General features: G+C 35.7%; 1 long non-coding RNA gene across 1 annotated transcript; it reads left to right on the forward strand.

Moving 5' to 3' along the window:
- Positions 1–9,804: 9,804 nt before the first annotated feature.
- LOC121356429 lies at positions 9,805–12,467 on the forward strand. Its single transcript, XR_005955560.1, has 3 exons — positions 9,805–9,973; positions 10,101–10,114; positions 12,358–12,467. It is a non-coding gene; the product is annotated as an uncharacterized LOC121356429 (long non-coding RNA).
- The last annotated feature ends 4,676 nt before the right edge of the window (positions 12,468–17,143 follow it).

Consider the following 17,143-nt stretch of genomic DNA (forward strand, 5'->3'; position numbering starts at 1 on the left):
ATGTTTTGTGTTGGTTATATCCAGAGAATGCCTGGCTGCCCTTTTCATGGCAATATGTCAGTTCTTTTACATTATACGTGATGTAGGGAACAAACTGGGTGAACAGCAATTGACTGGCAAACAACCTTTAAGTGCATCTGTACAGTACTTTGGCTTTAAAGAGCACCTTGTCCCTTTAAGGCTCAAATGTTAGCACAACAGCTTTTCTCTCCTAAGTAGCTCAAAGTAACTTCAGTAAGGGGTAAATTGCTTCAGTTATGCTTAGTTCTGCTAATCCTTCTTCTTCACCTCCTTTGCTGTGGTTTATGTAAAATCTCTTCCCTCTCAGCTCAGGTGTCTGTTTCTGAGGAAGATCATCAACACTTTTTCAAAGAAATCAATTTCTTCCAAACATTAGCAGGGCCCCACGATAGCAGGGAGTAGGTTTGTTACTTGTTTGTCTGTTTGCTTTTCTACCATTCTGTTGCTATTCAGATGTCTTATTTTCCTGGATAAGCAAACAAGCTTGTGTATTGCACTGAACTGGACTGCACAGCATTTAAAAGTGTTTCTCAGAAGTCATGATTGCAGTGCACACTCTTCCCTCTCACCCCTGTCCTCTCTTGCTGTATGTTAACACCAATGGAAATCAAAAAGTAAAGGGAAAGAAATTGAACTAGTTCAATGAAATTCAACATTTCACATGAAATTTGGAAAGCACAGCAGCTGGACTTCTAGTGACATAAAGGCACCTGCTTGGGTAACATTTTCTTCCTTTAACAGCTCTCATACTCTTGTTAAGCGTCCAAAACTATCTAATTTCTTCTCAGAGTATATGCTTTTGCAGGTCTAGTATTACCTTCTTCTCCTCAATTATTTAATAAGTGTATAAATTAAAGTCAGTAGTTTGGACATTTTTTTCTTATCTATATCTTACAAAAACATCTACTTTCTCATTATCTCAGTCCTAAAACTCTGAGAAATAAATGCAGGGGTGAAAGGTCTAAAATGTTTTTGAGGCTGTTTGTGCCAAAGGGAATTTAATGATGATGTCTTAATGCCCCAAAGCAACACCACCAAAACTGACCTATATGGCCAAAAGTATAGTTTTATATTTTAAAAATGTTACAAGGAATTATCTTCATAACTGTCAAGACAGACACAGGTAAGCAAAAAGGGAATTATTTCCAAGCACACTAAGTTATTCACTAATGACCACAGAGTAGAAGGATTAATTTTAATTGTAGAGGAAAGGTGGGTGTTGAAATCAATCATAATTACTGTAGTTAATTGGCAGGTTAAACATGGGAAGCATGTTATGGTCTGCAACAATAGATATTTATGGCTTATATGCAGAAAAACATTCAATTTAATCTGTATTGTTGGAATTAATGAGTCTTTTCATCGATAACAATTTTAGTCCTGTAATTAACAGCAGACTATGTATAAAAATATAAAAGGCTTCTTGATTTCAAATCTGACTGTGAAAAGTAGAGGGTTTTGTGCACCACAAGAAGTGTTGGAATGAAGTTAGCGTGAGGAAGGCAGACAAAGGATTTTTGCATAAGCATTTGTTTAATTGTTCAAGTTGCACTGTTTTTTCTTAATACCAAAATCAATAACGAAAAGTTTGTTCTAACTGTAAGAATATGAAATTAAGTAAATTTCCCATGTTGTCTCTAAAGAGTACAGAAAAGATATGACCCAAAGTAAAAAAAAAAAAAAAAGCCACAAAACATGCCAATAGTTTCTCCATTAAAAAAGCTGAGTTAATTTCTCAATTTAGTTTTATCTGTCCCTGTGATGAAGCAGGATCTAATGTGCTTTCTCTAAGGGTTGCACTCTGACCCTTATGAGCCTCTTCTGTGTCACCACAGACCCCTTGGAGCCATCTAGCACCTGGCAGAAGAGGGTGTCTGTGGCCAACAACTGCTCTGATTAGCTCAACAGATGTTTTTCTCTCCAGCAAAGGCATGTTGTAACATAATCTTCCAATTTTCCTACTCCTTTCTCATTTCTTACCACTTAGCTTGTTTCCTCTGTCATTTCTTCTTTATGTGTTTTTTATTCTCAATTCTCTTCTCTATCAGCAGATTTCTACCCCTTGATCTGTACCACCTATAATCTTTCTGTTCCTTCCTTTTGCAGCTCGGACACCAATTCCTCTTTCTTATATCGGCAGAAATGAAGCCCCCCCTTTTTTTTTTTTTTTAATACCTTCATTATCAGTCTTTTCATCTTCTCAGACATCTCAAATACTTCTTAGCTGAAAATGGGACAGGTGCACCTCATCATGAGCCATTCAAAAGGGATACAGTGATTGCTGAACCTGCTCTTAATAATTTATCTTGCTACTTATTCCTTCTTCTTTCTCCTTCTCTTTCTTTGTACCAATGAACTTCTGGGATTTCTAAAGAAATAAATGCAGAAATCACACACACCCTTCTTACCTATCTGGGTTGACTAGAAGGATTTAAATATGTAAAACACCTGTCAACCAGTAGCATCAGATGGAAAAAGGATGCGAAATACAGAACCTAGAGGAGGTTCCACTGTCTGCCTTCACGGAGAAAATTAACATTTTGACCTGGCTTAGTCACTTTGCATGAATATATGTCTTCTTGGATGAACTTTTGTTGCTGTGGCCAGTTCCTGGGTCTCACTGAGTTGCCTCAGGCAGGGGCAGTGCCTGAAGACTAACGCTCTCTGTGCTAGTTTTGGCTTAAACCATTACACTCTCCAACCAGCAGAACTTGGTTCCTGTCTGCCTTCTAATTACCTAGCTGCATCTACAGAGCCTCATTTTGTGTTTCCTCAATGGTCAGATTTCATCTTCCTAGACTTTCCTTCTTAGAAGGAATCATAAGATACTTTTTTTTTTTTTTTTTTTTTTTTTTTTTTTTTTAATGGAGTGATGTGATTTTCACCTGTTTTTGGTTTTTTGTTGGGTTTTTTGGGTTTCTGGTTAGACATGTTCAGCCCTAAAATGTTTGGATTATCCCAACCAGAATTGTCTGTACATCATTGGGGGAAAGAAAACCCTGCAGAAATATGGCACTGCTGTCATTGTAAGTATTTGTTTTGCAAACCAAGAACAGCTGTGAAAGCCTAGTGCAGCGTGTCTTAGTAAAGCAAATTGAGCCAGAGGAGCATGCTTCCACAACCAAAACAATGGTGTCAGGACAATAAAAACAGGTGAAAATGTGATTCTTCTGTGAGGCTGCTTTCGTAAAGCAGCTGCTAAAAAAAATGATTAGGCACTAGGATATGAGTCTTACTTCCCACCAACTCAGTAAGAGGTTTCTTTAGTTGTGAAGGTCCTGAGCTGACACCTGATGTTGATTTAAAGAGACAGGTGATTATCCACAAAGTGAAAAATAATGTGGCATTATTCCCTGAGGTATAAACTGCAATAGCAATCAGAAAAGAGATAGAAGGCTACTGTAATAGTGGAGGGAGTACAGTGTTGACACTAGTGAAGATGAAATGAAGTTGACAGGAGTTTCATTTTGGAGTTGGCTGTGCTGATGTGGCTTGGGTAGCTCTCAGTCCCCATGTCAGTTGTCAGTACCACCAGACACACCTGAGTCCCTCTTTCTCCTCCATCCTCTCCTCTGCTTCAAGCCCCAATTTACAATTAATATTTTAAATTGTCCTGCTAGAGCTTCCTACATCCCATTTCAAAAAGTCAACAAATGGGCTGCAAGACCATCATTATTTCATGGCATGTGTTTTCTCTCTTAGCTTGAGAAGAATGACTGGTTTTATTGCAGGCTACCATTCACTTTCCTGTGTTTCTGTTCTCTCTCTCTTTCTCTCTTCTCTTCCTCTTCCCTTTCTCCCTGTACCTTTCAGTGCCAATGACTTATAAATTATGAACAATATTCTTGCTTCAAGGAGGCTAGCTACTGCATATCTTCTGGGCTGGCAGGGAGAAAACTTATATAAGGAAATGAATGAGAAGGGAAAAAAAGGTGAAGAAGAAACAATGTTAGAAAAAGAGGAAGATGCAAAAAGTGAGCATATTAAAATAATTTCTGCCTTTGCTTTCCTACTTACTTCTTCTCTGTTACAAATATGTTGTTAGGACACGACAGGAATTTTTGGAATGGATATTCATTACAGTTATAATTAACACACAGACCTTTGTTCCATATTTTCGTTAAAAAATTGCTCAAGAATTCCATGAGATCCTATCAGTTGTAGTAACCTCATATTTTTTCATTGCTACTGGTATCAGTCTTTTGCTAGAAAAAGATGGCTGTTGTTTTACACATCACAGGAAATTTAAATATATGAAGATTATTGCTCTTGCCTTTAATTGAGGATCTTTGTGAATCACCATGATTGTGGATTTTTGCAGAGATCCATATAAGGTGGAGATCTCATAGTGTAGGTGTTAGCTCTGGAGTATATGTAACAAAAGGAATAATATTCCATTTATTTTACATCTCATTCATATAAATATGACCTACTATGCTTAAAAAAAAGCAGTTTACTTATAATCCTGGCAAGAAATACACATTTTCTTGTATTACATAAGATGCATTTTATAATTTCATCAGGTCAAGGGAGATATAAAGCAAACTCTGTCTTAAAAATGGGGGCCATAAGCATGTGGGATTCTGAAAATACCTGCTAAAAATTTAATGTGTACAATTTGTTTTCCCTTCTTATTTTGAGTCATTTAACCTGCAAATTTCATCCAATTATACACCTCTTGCATATTCACTACTGTCAGTCATAAGGAGTGTTACATAAAGGCTAATGGTTTTGGCTTCCTGTAGTTCTCCTGCACCCTTAAAAGGCTTCAGATTTTCCACTGGCATTCCTAGTGCATGAGGTTCATTGAGATATTCTGCAATGAAGGATTATTGTTATTAGCAGACACAGCTTTTTCTGCCTTGGTTTTGGGCATTTGCTAGGAAAACTTTTTAACCAATGTTGCCAAGGAGCAAATTTGACATGTTTCATAGTCTTCTCACCTTTTACAGACAGAATTCTCATTAAGTGCCTGATATTTTTATTCCTGTAACATCTTGGTGTTGCTGGAAGCATATCAATTGATAACAGAACACCTTTTAAATAAATTCAGTATTGAATAAACACCTGCTCATGAAATCTGTAGCTCTCTCTGTGCAGTATGGTAGCAGATGCTCTTGATGAGTATGATACAGACTGACAGGCAAGTTAGATACTAACAAACTATACTACTGATGAGTCTGGATGCTCTGGAAGATTATGTGACAAAAAACTCTCTATTTCCCTCTGAAATAAAAAAAAAAATACTATCTGCATGGGGAAATGAAAAATCATTTTTAGTTTAAGATCATCATAAGATCCAAAGTATTATTTGATGTTTGAACCAAACTGAATTCTCTAGAGATTCTGGCTTTTCCTATGCCTTTCATTTTCAGATGTGTACTCTTGCAGAAAAGGATTTCTGGTCAAGGGAAATGAAATTTCAGAAGCACAGGTAGGAAGTGGGGTCTGTGCTGATAATACTGAGCTGTCTAGATAAACTGAGAGACACTGTTAGTCTTTTGCAAAGGCTGACACGAGATGTCTAGACAGACAGGTTTATACAAATGCCAAAAGTGAACACAGAGTCAAATTTTCTCTTTTTTTTTTCCTATGGACTGAGAAATAGCTTGGAAGTCATAAGTAGGCTGAATAAAATTAAATTTTACTCTTAAAGAATTTGGCCGTGGTACTCTGCTGCTTTGACACAAAAATGTGTGGTGTGACCACTAAGGAAGAATGGAATGGAATGGAATGGAATGGAATAGAATAGAATAGAATAGAATAGAATAATTTCAGTTGGAAGAAACCAACAAGGATCATCTAGTCCAGCTGCTAGTGGGACCTCTAAGAGGTTAATCAGAAGAAATCTCAGAGCAATGTATCCCTGGCATGAATTTTATTGCCACTGAGGGACAACTCTCCTTGCTCCTAGCCCAACACAGTTTCTGTTCTGTTCTCTTGCTCTCTCAGCAGCCTGTGATGGCAGTCACCACCTGCCCTGCTTCCAGGTTTTTTTCCCTTAGTAAAAGTGAGCTAGGTCTGGTGACAAGCATAGTTTGTTAATTCAGCTGTGTTTACAGCCAGTCCTGAAAGTATTTTAAATGTCTAAAATTCTGCTTCTATGCATAAAGCTTAAGAATGGATTAATCTTAAGAAAGAAGGTAAAGCAAAAAAATTTTGTCTTAGTGGGAGCTACTTATAGCTACAAACATGAGATTCTTGGATTGGAAGTGAAGGTTCTTACCTGTGTGAGTAATAGCGCACAAACCTGTAAAATAAGAATAGGAATAAATGTTCACGTTTTCCAAGAGAGATTGGCACTGAGCCTATGCTTTTCAGAATACTCGGCTATTATTTGGGAAATAATATGGAAAGTAAGGTGAAAAAGTGTCGTAACAACCTAAAGTACTCAAAGTGAGAGTAAGACTGTGAGAACCAGTGAAAGGTCTGCCTGAGTCAGCTGGAAAAAAAATGGCAGAAGAAAGTCCATGTAGATGAATGTGAAATGATGTAAAGAGAACACCCATCCCAAAATCTGACTTCACCTGTGCAGGGATGCAGTTTAACCAGTCATTTGGGAATCCAATCTTAGAATTTTAATATTTTTTTTAAAACTCTATGTCCAGTAACAATTGGAAGCAGATAGGATATTAAAAATTATTAGGAAAAGAATAATGATAAAAACACACCTATGTCTTCATTTCAAATCCCTAAAATCTATTAAACTCTGTTTCATTCTTGTATTTTTATCTCCTGAAAATATTACACCTTCAAAGTGTTCAGGAAAGGACAGTAATAATGATCAAAGGAATGAAATAGCTTCAAGTGAGTAAAGAACTACTTTCTGTCCTGTAATTATACCCTTCCCAAGGCATTTCCTATGGGCTTCTGCTGGGGACAGGATGCTGGATTGTGAGGACCTTTGATGTGGCCTGGTATGGCAGTGCTTCAGCTCTGCTGTGTCTGTTGTGGAGGGAGGAATGTGATACCAGAGCAAACCAGCAGAGTTAAATTTCACTGAAACACAATATTCCCCACTGCTTTCCTTTGAAGAAGTGCTGCTTTCCTTTTACAAGGGAAGTGTAAGAGTGAGTAAGGCTGTAAAGGAATTCAGGTTAAGCACTGCCTCATCTTGAGAAGTTCAAACACACACCTTCTATCTCTAAGGGGATTTCCTCCCTAAAAGACTGGAATTAAAGCTATTCTCCAAATAAATATTTAATCAGGTTTTTGACTTGCATTTGGCTATGTCTTCATTAGCAAGCAGCACAGCGGAACAGGAGCAGATCTTTAGAGTGAGTCAAAAGGAATCCAGCTCATGTGCCAGGGATGGCTCCAGGGATGAGCCACGTGCTAGGGGAGTCAGTGGAGGGTTTTGCTTCACAGCGATAACCCTGATACAGCACTACATGCTAATATGGGTGTGCTCTCTGGGAATCTAGCTCTTGGCCCTGTGTGTAATCAGGCTGGATACAAGTGGAGAGAGACAACCTGGTTTTTTTTTGTTTTTTTTTTTTTTTTGGAACAGCCAAATTTGAATGGAAGAGTGGGGCAGAATGATCTAGGATAATCACAAGAGGATGATAACATTGGTCTGAGTGCCTTTGGGCTGAGAACAGTGCTGTTCAGCAGAATCCTTGTGAGGTATTGCACTATTTCCATTAAACTCTCCTCTCAACTGCTTCACAAATGAAGGTACAATCCCACGTTGTCTGCCAGAAAAGACAGTTTAGGCAAAAATGACGGGATGTTTATGAATCTTAAAGTGCTATATGAAGCCCTCTAATGTTCATCCTAAAAGAGTGAAGAAATGCAAGTCACTTCAGTTTCTTCAGTGTTTTTAAAAATTTAATGCCTGGATAATCTTCTCAGAGGTGCATAACTTTTTCTAAAATAACAGATGAACTCAATAAAGTTACACACAGCATAGGAACCCAAATTGTGAATTTCACCTTACAGTTGTAAAAAAGACCTTTCTTTTGCCTTTAACGATACGAAAACTATAACAAGGAATGAAAATAACATTCTGTTGAGGGCTTTCTGTCATATTTGACATCTTAAGATCTTCCAAACCCTCACATTATGCTTCAAGTTACTCTTTCAGTTTATCAAACAATGAATTGTTAGAAAGATATATTCCTAAATAACATGTAAGCAGTAGCTTGCTTATCTTCACTTATATCTGGGCTACTTCATCTTGGATTTCAATGCTAACAGAAGCTGCATGTGCGGGACCAAGGCCCATTTCAGTTTTCAGCAGCCAGAATTTTACCATTTGATACTTTCTTCACTGACTTGGGTTTTGTAGCAAGGTGCTGAACCTAAAACCCGTTTTCACCCCAGTAAAAAAGAAATTCCTTCTTCTGCTATTGTTTTTGCAGTGCTTATGCTGTAGTCTAAAGATTCATTTGGGTTTAAGCCCCTGTAGACCTTATTTCCTTTAGATACTAAACTAATTCCTCTGAGCAGTAACTCCTATCACATTTGCAGACGTAGGTGCTGTCTAAATTTCCTGACAAGGACTGTGAAAGCAAGAGCTTTAGCCAAGAACACAAGGAAATGTTCAGCTTCTTATGTTTGGGGTTTTTTCGTTAGTTGGCTGGTTTGGTTTGGTCATAGATTTATTTATTTTATTTTTATCTCACAGCAATTTTCAGACTGTTTTTCATAACACGGTTCATTAACTAGCTCCTTTAAAAATATCTCTCAAGAGTACTACAAATATATTTTGGCTGCCATTTTATTGCTAGGAAGTAGGATGGTTAACTGCAGCCAGAGAATGTCCCAAGCTCCTAATATCCACAGAAGTAACAAGGGTTTGTTGCACAGCAAAATATTCATTACATTAAAAGGGGAATGACTCTAAAATTTTCTGAAGGCTTCCCACTCTAAGCAGCCATCTATCCTGTGTTATTACCTATTTTTTATCTGCTACTTATTTTTCCTCTGGGAGAGGAAATTGTCTGGCTGACAAAATAAAGCAATCCTCAGCTTTGATTTCAGTGGAGAAATATTTTACATTGACATATGCATGAAATAACTCAAAGAATTTGCTTTTAATTGCTTTGTAATAATAGTTTTGAATGACCTGTAATTGAAAATACTTCTCTCAGGTTTCTCCTTAATTAAAATCAGCATTAGCTTTCTTCCTCATGGTATAACCACGTGAAACAAGGACAAATACTGGATTCTGCACCTGGGACAGTGTAATATATGAGTATGTAAGTATACTTATAAGGTTGTAAGAATGTAAGTATATTTATATGGATATAAGTAGAGACTGAGGGACAAGAGGTGCACATGCAGCCCAGCAGAAAGTGATCTGGAGATTTTGCTTGATGGGAAGTTCACAATGAACTGTGAGTGTTCCCTGGCAGGCAAAAGGGCCAACTGTATCTTGGGGTGCTTTAAGCACAGTACAGAGAATGGGCAGTTGCTAAACCAGAGCACTGCTGTGGCCTCAGCTGGAGTATTCCGTTTTGGGCTCCACAAGATAATTAGGATATAAATATAAAATGTGTTGAGCCCAGGTGGACAGCATGGTGAAAAGAGTGGAGAGCACGACTTGGTATGGGTGGGTGAGGGTGCTGGGTTTGTTCAGTTTGGAGGGATGGAGGGGTGACCGTGTTGTTGACAATTTCCTCATGATGGGGACAGAGTTGGGGTGCTGATCTCTACTGTCTGGTGTCTGGTCACATGATGGAACTGCCTAAATTTGCAGTTGTAAGTTTAGATTAGATATCAGATAAAAATTCTTTACTGGGAGGATGGTCAAACACTGGAACAAATTCCACTGGAGAGTGGTTACAACCCCAAGCCTGTCAGTGTACAAGAAGCAATTGGGAAATGCTCTTAGACATGTGTTTTATCTTTTATGTTTCCCTTTTTGAAGTTAGAAGATGGACATGCTTATCCTTGTGGGTCTCTTCCAGCACAGGATATTCTGTGGTTCTGTGATCCTGGTACAAAGGTAAACCTACCCTTCAAACCCATCAGAGGGAATTAATCTCTTCTGTGTATTTTTTTTCACATTTTTGCTTAATTATATAGTAAAAATAGATATTCATGCTAATAACTGTGTTCCTTCTTCTTTACAGAATTTTGGAAAATGGTAAGTAAACATATAAAAGCCTATGATAAAGAAAATGAGAATAAAGCAATACAAAACATATTTTTTCAACTTTAATTTGTGTTTGCATACAAGAAATACTTCTGTGTGTATTACTATCTGTGTATTATTATCTGTGTGTTATAGAACTTTCACATAAGCTTTATTTACAGTGAAGCTTCTTCTAATAATTAACATAAGCCCTAAACACCGTAAAGAACAAGCTAATGCTATTCAAGTTTGAAATATAAAAGCCTACATGAATGTTGAAATAAATAATTTCTAATTTATAACATATTTTGCAACTTAAATCTTACTCATTTTAACTCTGCCCTATTTTAAGCTGAAAAACATTTGTATAATAAATGACTACTTTAAAATCTAACTGTTGTGAAAAACAAATTCTATTTTATATATGTGTATAGACACAGATCTTTAAAATTTGTGTATTTCCATTGAAAACTCTCTGATATTAAGCAGCTGAGAAACTGGACCCTTAAAGTCCCTTTAAATTAGTCTACAATAATGGAAAATGCACCCAATTAGATTAATCTAAAGCAGGTCATGCTCCATTTCAAAAACAGCTGTTTGTATAACAAAAGACAAGTATAAATCCTCAAAGTTTAGGGGATAAGATATATTAGTAGTTTATGGATAAAACTAGCCTTTACATTACAAGTCAGCATGTGAAGTCCTTTGAAGTCAAAAAATTAAATCCTTGTAGTGTCAAAGTCAACCAAAGAAAAAGTACTTACGTGAAAGATTTTTAATTAGATATGAAAGGACAGAGAAGAAAGACAGACAAGTCAATTCTTTTCAAACTTCTTTGAATTCAGGCAGTTGGTACCTTTAGCTGTGTCCAGATTCTCTTTCAAGTCAATCTCCAAATGCAAGAGGAAAAATGGCTTTATTGTATATAATTCATGCTGGTTTGGATAAAGCTGGATATATTTTGACTTCCTGTCAGATAGATATTTTTTTCTTTAATTCTAGACTGCCTGTTTTCTCCATTGTCAGTTTTCCCCTCCACACTTGCTTGATTGGACTTGGATCAGGGAAGACAAAAATCCTGCTATCTTTGTGTGTCACCTTTTTCCTCTTTCTCACTGTTGTTGACACTTTATCTTGCTTCTGTGAAGATGAGATATCATTGCAGTCATTGTGATTTTTCCATTCTAGACAGTCTGTTTACTCCCACTGGGTATTTTTAAAATAATGTCTTTAAAGAAAGGTCTTTCTTTTCACTAATGTCAGGCAGAAGAGACAGTAAAGAACAATTCAAAACAGAATGTTCAGGTCCTTGGTTTCAGCTAAGTGTCTCAGGAAAGGCAGAGTTTTATCTCTTAATTTTTACCTGATTTATCTTCATTGCTTATCTAGCTATTTAACTGCTCTATTCACATATAATTTAATTATGTTCTTAAGGACAACAATCTTTAGCCACAGCAGCACTGTGGTACTTCAGCACTTATCCACTACAGAAGAGACACCATTTACTTTCAGTAGCAGAGATTGCTTTCAATAGTCATTTAAACTTGCAAACAGCAGAGAAATCTGAACATAACAAAGAGCTTAAAATATCTTTATTACCACAGCAACACTGCTATGAAAGCAAGGTCTGCATTTTATTTTCCTTCTCATAGTCTTCTTTCCATATTACTTGGATGTATATTTAAAAAAACCCAACCTTTTATAGTTAAAATTGTGGCCTATCACCAATCACATACCCAGCAATACTTTTTTTTAAAAAATCATTTCCATACATGTAATTCTAAATCAGGAGAAGATGTCTTTTAGAAAGCCTAAAAATACACTTCATTTTTGCATTACTTGTTTATATTAGATGACTGTTATGGTATAAAACTGAGTGTGGAATAAATGCTATTGAACTCATAGGAGAACTGTAACAACTTTATGAGTATGAAGAATTTATTTATTAATATAAAAGTACTTTTTTAGGTGATTGAGAACTGAACTGTATTCAAGAAGAAAACTCTGGAAGAAAACGTATTTTATTGCTTCTTGTTACAAAGTAATTTCTAACAGTGGATTTTTCTCCTATTGCTTGCAGTTGTCGTAATCTTTCAGAATAGAAAAGCATTTATTTATTAAAGGAATAAACTGTATTTAAAATTTTGGATCTTTTGAGCTATCCCTCTCATGTAAAGTTTGTGCACTCCTGTAGTTAAACTCTGAGAGCTACTGAAACAAAATGAGAGTTCCAATCAATTTCTGTTTCCTTGCAGGAGAGAAGAGTAAAGAGAGCTGTTAACCTACTGGTTATCTGGAAACCATGCCACCTTAATCCTTTTAATTGATTCTGTATTTTTAATCCTTTTTTGATTCTGAATTCCTAAGCAAACCCAAAATATTAAAAAAAAAAAAAAAAAGGAATTTATTTGAAGTATCTATTGGTAAAGAGGTTCTACTTAAATATTGCTTCAGGAAAAGTGTTCAGTGAAATTAAGATGATATTGTAGTGTTTTTTAGAAAGAGCTAATTCTGTTTTACAAACTCTGTTGCAGAGAGCCGAATGACATTATTCTGTAGCTCTGTCTTTTTTGGGAAAACACACAGAGTCCACACAGCTGAACCTATTCAGCTTCACATCAGTGGCTACAAACACGTATAATTAAGTAGAGGAGCTCCTCAGAGGAGACTATTGAAGTGCTGCCTGCCTCTATCTGATTTATTTGTAAGTGTAGGTATTAATGTTATATAGCAAGTAGAGTAGCACACAGGGTTTTGGTATTCTCTAGAGGCTTACAGGTCTTTACTTGAGGAAAAAATTAATAGAAAACAGTAAATAAAAATCAGTATTTTAGCCTATTATGACATCCCTGTTATAGCCTCGTGACTATTTAATTTGAAATTCTGTAGATAAAGCTAATTTCTTAGTTTCAGAGTATCAGTTTCTAGAGACAATTTTAGTTATTAAGAGCTAGATAATTAGACATCTGGAAAAGAACCTGAATATATTAGACATGATTGTTTTTTTCTGTGTATCTGTGGGAAAATGAAAAGCTTTCTTCTGAGTGATGTTCTGTGTCACATCATTTCAGTGTGTCCTATACACACAACCTGTTGGGATGTTATCATGAAGTCTGGATGCTCTATATAAATATCACTGGTTGTTTTAGAGTATTTCTGTCTGATATAATTTTAAAAATAATGTTTTAACTTTTTAAATCTCAATACTTCTTGACTGTTTCACGTGTCATTCAGATGTTTAGAAAGAATAGTAAATTAAGATTAATTCTCTACCTTTCAATGATTCCTTGCCCATCTGACTGACTTCAAATTACTTGTTTCTCATTATGAGTGAAACATATACATGGTTGTTTCCTACAGCATTGGAAAATTCTGTTTACCCCTAATTCAAAAATTGATGAGACTGAATGACTGTTATGATCCTGTTAGATATTAGATTTCTACTTTTTTGTTGTTGTTGTTTTTTTTGTTTTGTTTTTGTTTATGATTGTTATTATATACAACAGTAAGGTTTTTTTACAGAACTTCAGTAGCACAGAGCTGATAATTTTTTGTATCTTTTTCTTTGGCTGGACATCTGATGGCCATTAACAACCAAGCATTCTGATGTGTTATTCATCTGTGCTGATATTGCACAAAGGATTTTGCCACCTGTTCAATTTTTATCCACTGAATGAAATTATTGTATTTAGATGGGAAGCTTTTACTGCTTTGAGTTAAATGTGAAGGACATAGTATCAGAATGTGAAGTTCAGCAGGCAGTGCTCACAAAACATACTAAATCCCATAGTTTTGAATCTCAAGGAGTGTAATTTCTCAGGGAAGTTTTGCTTGCAGTTGTTTGGAGCTGCAGATGTGTTTACAGATATTGAGTACTGTATTCAGCAAGTCTCTGTCTCAGAAAGTACAGCTGAAATTTTTTCCCAATTATTTTTGAGGTCTCGCATTTTTAGAATAGTAAGAATCCCACACTCTGGCCCTACCACTGACAATCTATGAGGTGGCACTGGTTATTTCTCAGTTAATCTGAGATCATGATTACAAACACTCTGAAAATAATGAAGGAACAATCCCACAGCCAAACTTAAAGAAACAGGGTTGCAGAGCTAATCTCTCCCTTTTCACCTGTATGCCAAATGGAACAAGAGGAGGTTTTTAAAGATATGATTCAGGCATTTATAATGGAAATCTAGTCTGCATAGCTCAAGTAAGAATATGTCATCATGAATTTTAAGGATCCATTGAAATATCCAAAACAATGCTGAAATTTCCTATGTAGTTAATAGACTTGAATGCCTTTGAAAGCTTCCAGAGGGCAAGCATGCCCAACTAATTTTAGTTTTTTAAATTAATGGTTAGTCACATTGGATGTAATGCTCTTTTCTGATCAATGCTAATCTATAAAAGCTAGAAGTGATTTAAAATGTACAAAGTCCAAAGGTTTAAACTATACAAAGTCCAAAGGAGATGAGATGCTCACAAGTTTGTGCACAAAAATGAGGTGTCACTGCTCTACTTAAGGCTTTTGGCTACTCTGAGGTGTTCAGCATCAGAAGGACAAATGTCTTGGGAGAATGTTGTCATGTCACCCTGTGTTAAGAGGGAAAAATATTTTGCATGTTTGGAATAGCATAGATTGCATGTGATACTATTGAACAAAATTCACTTGCAAGTGAGGTTTCTACAGCTGTAAATATGTTTGTATGTGTGGAATCATGAGATAGATGAAGACATTTCTTAGGTATATAAAAGAAAGAAAACACTCTTGCCCCCTGCAAACTCTCAACTGTAATCTCAGAAGCCTAGAATTTTTGCATTAAATTCTCATTTCAATTAAATATATCACAATGAATTTACTTTGGGCTTGTCTTTAGCTTTAGGATGAAGAGCAAGGACATTATGAATCTCAGTGAAATACATAATTTCACATGGGTTTTGGGGTATATTCTCCCTGCAAGCTTACAGAAATTCCTTACAATCAAACACTATTTCCTGTAGGGAGATGCCTGAAAGCTTTAGAGCCTATAGCAGTTAGGATCTGTGTTACCCACTTAAAAAACTCTAATTTTCTTTTAGATATCACCAAATCATCAAGGTTAGAAGATACCTCCAAAGTCATCTAATCCGGCTGTCAACCTAACACCATACTAATCTCCCCCGAACCTATCCCCACATATTTGTAAAATAATAATGCCAAATATTTTGTACCATCTGAAAATGTAACCTTACTCTATTATGCCACCTAAGCAATAAAAATGACACTTTGAGATTAAAAGAGTTTCAGATATTGTAAATTTGAAAGTTGTCTTCCATCTCTGGTTATATTCTTTGCTGCTTCTATTCATAGGAAGAGTTCAAAGAGGGAAAAGAGATGCTATGGATCATCTAGTCCAAACTCGTCTAACTTCAAAGCTAAATTAGGATGCTCAAGGCCATAGCCACATAACAAGTGATTCCACTGTTACATTTCTTTGATGTTTCTATGTACAAAATAGAACTCAAATTTACTAAGCATTTTGCAAAACCTGTTTGATATTTTTAAAGTACGAAAAAGTTGTGTTGGCTCCCTAAGATCTTACTTTATTTTTCCTTTAACTGATTTCAAAATCCCACAAAATTAACAAAATATTTTTGATGTATAAAGACAGAATCATGTTGTTATGACAAAAAACCCCCCAAAACAGCCCAACAAAACCCCCCCAATCTTTTGACATCAACTTTCTAAAGCAAATGGTTGAACACATAACAAAGTCCATAAGAAGTACAGTTCACCAAGGCAGTCAAAATTTTGTTAACTTTTGTTAGCTTAGTTAAAAGTACAATAGGAATGTATCTTCTTTCTTTCAGTGTAAAACCAATAATTTTAAATTTCTTAGAACTGGAAGAAAGCTAGGTCGGTACAGAGGTAAAATAGTGGAACACTCTTTAACTAAAAAATGAGATAGAGAAGACACTATGAGGAATATAGCTACAAAGTCTCCCTCTCTACCAACAGATGCCTTTTATTTCTCTGAAGTGATTTTCACACAGCTCTTTATGTACAGAATTAACTTCAATGTATTTTTGCCTCACATGCAATCTCTTGATCAGCTTCTAGCACGGAACATATTTTCAAGCTTTGTGTCTGGCATCCAAAAATCCCTCATTTCCATGTTGGCACACTGTCCTTCAAACGCTCCTGCTAGTATATTAATAGGGCTCCTTAGATGTTTTCTTCCACTTCCTGGAACCTATGCTAAATCAGATATGTATCCATTTCTGGAGGAAAAACAAAGTTTCTCTGATCTTTTTTAACTTTGAAATTTTAAATGATATGTCAAAATCATTACTACTTGGTGTAAGAATCAGTAGCATTTAAAGAGTTGCCTTGCAAATATTACAGAATTTGTTTGAAGGGCTGGACCACTCCCACTTTTCATTTTTTTCCATGGTTTTAACAGGGAGCAGGGGTACAGCTCTACTCACTCCACAGAACTGCAATAATTGAACAAAATATTTTAAATTGCTAGCTAGTTCTTTAAATTTCATAGTATTTTGAAATCTAAATGTGGTTTTAGATTTAATTTTCTCTTCTCAGCAACCTTTAGAGAGAACTATCAATTTACTCCACTTGAGAGTGCAGGGATCTTACAAGGTTTTCAAAGCTGGATCATTGCATAAATAATACCCAGTTTTGCTCTCCCTGGAGAAAAACAAAAAAACCTAAAAAATTTACTTGAAATAATACTTAATTACCTTTCAAGTGAAATGAAACATGAAGTAGTAGAGTAAGATATCATAGAAACACTTTTATTTCAGATGACAATACTAGCATATAACAGGTTTTGATATGTTAAATAAACATTGTATTCTTAAATAAAGTTTGCACAGGATATTTTTATTTAAAAGTCCTGCACTGAATATGAGAAGAATAGATGTGTTTTTTAATATTGCATCTTTACTGAAAGGGATAATTCAGTGTGAAACCTGAAGTTTTTTTCCCAGAAGTTGGCTTTATACCACTGTATGTACTTTAACATAAATGTGGTCATTCTGGAGCTA

The sequence above is a fragment of the Pyrgilauda ruficollis genome, unplaced genomic scaffold (genome assembly GCF_017590135.1).
Source record: "Pyrgilauda ruficollis isolate IOZ18807 unplaced genomic scaffold, ASM1759013v1 scaffold109, whole genome shotgun sequence".
NCBI classification, from domain to species: domain Eukaryota; kingdom Metazoa; phylum Chordata; class Aves; order Passeriformes; family Passeridae; genus Pyrgilauda; species Pyrgilauda ruficollis.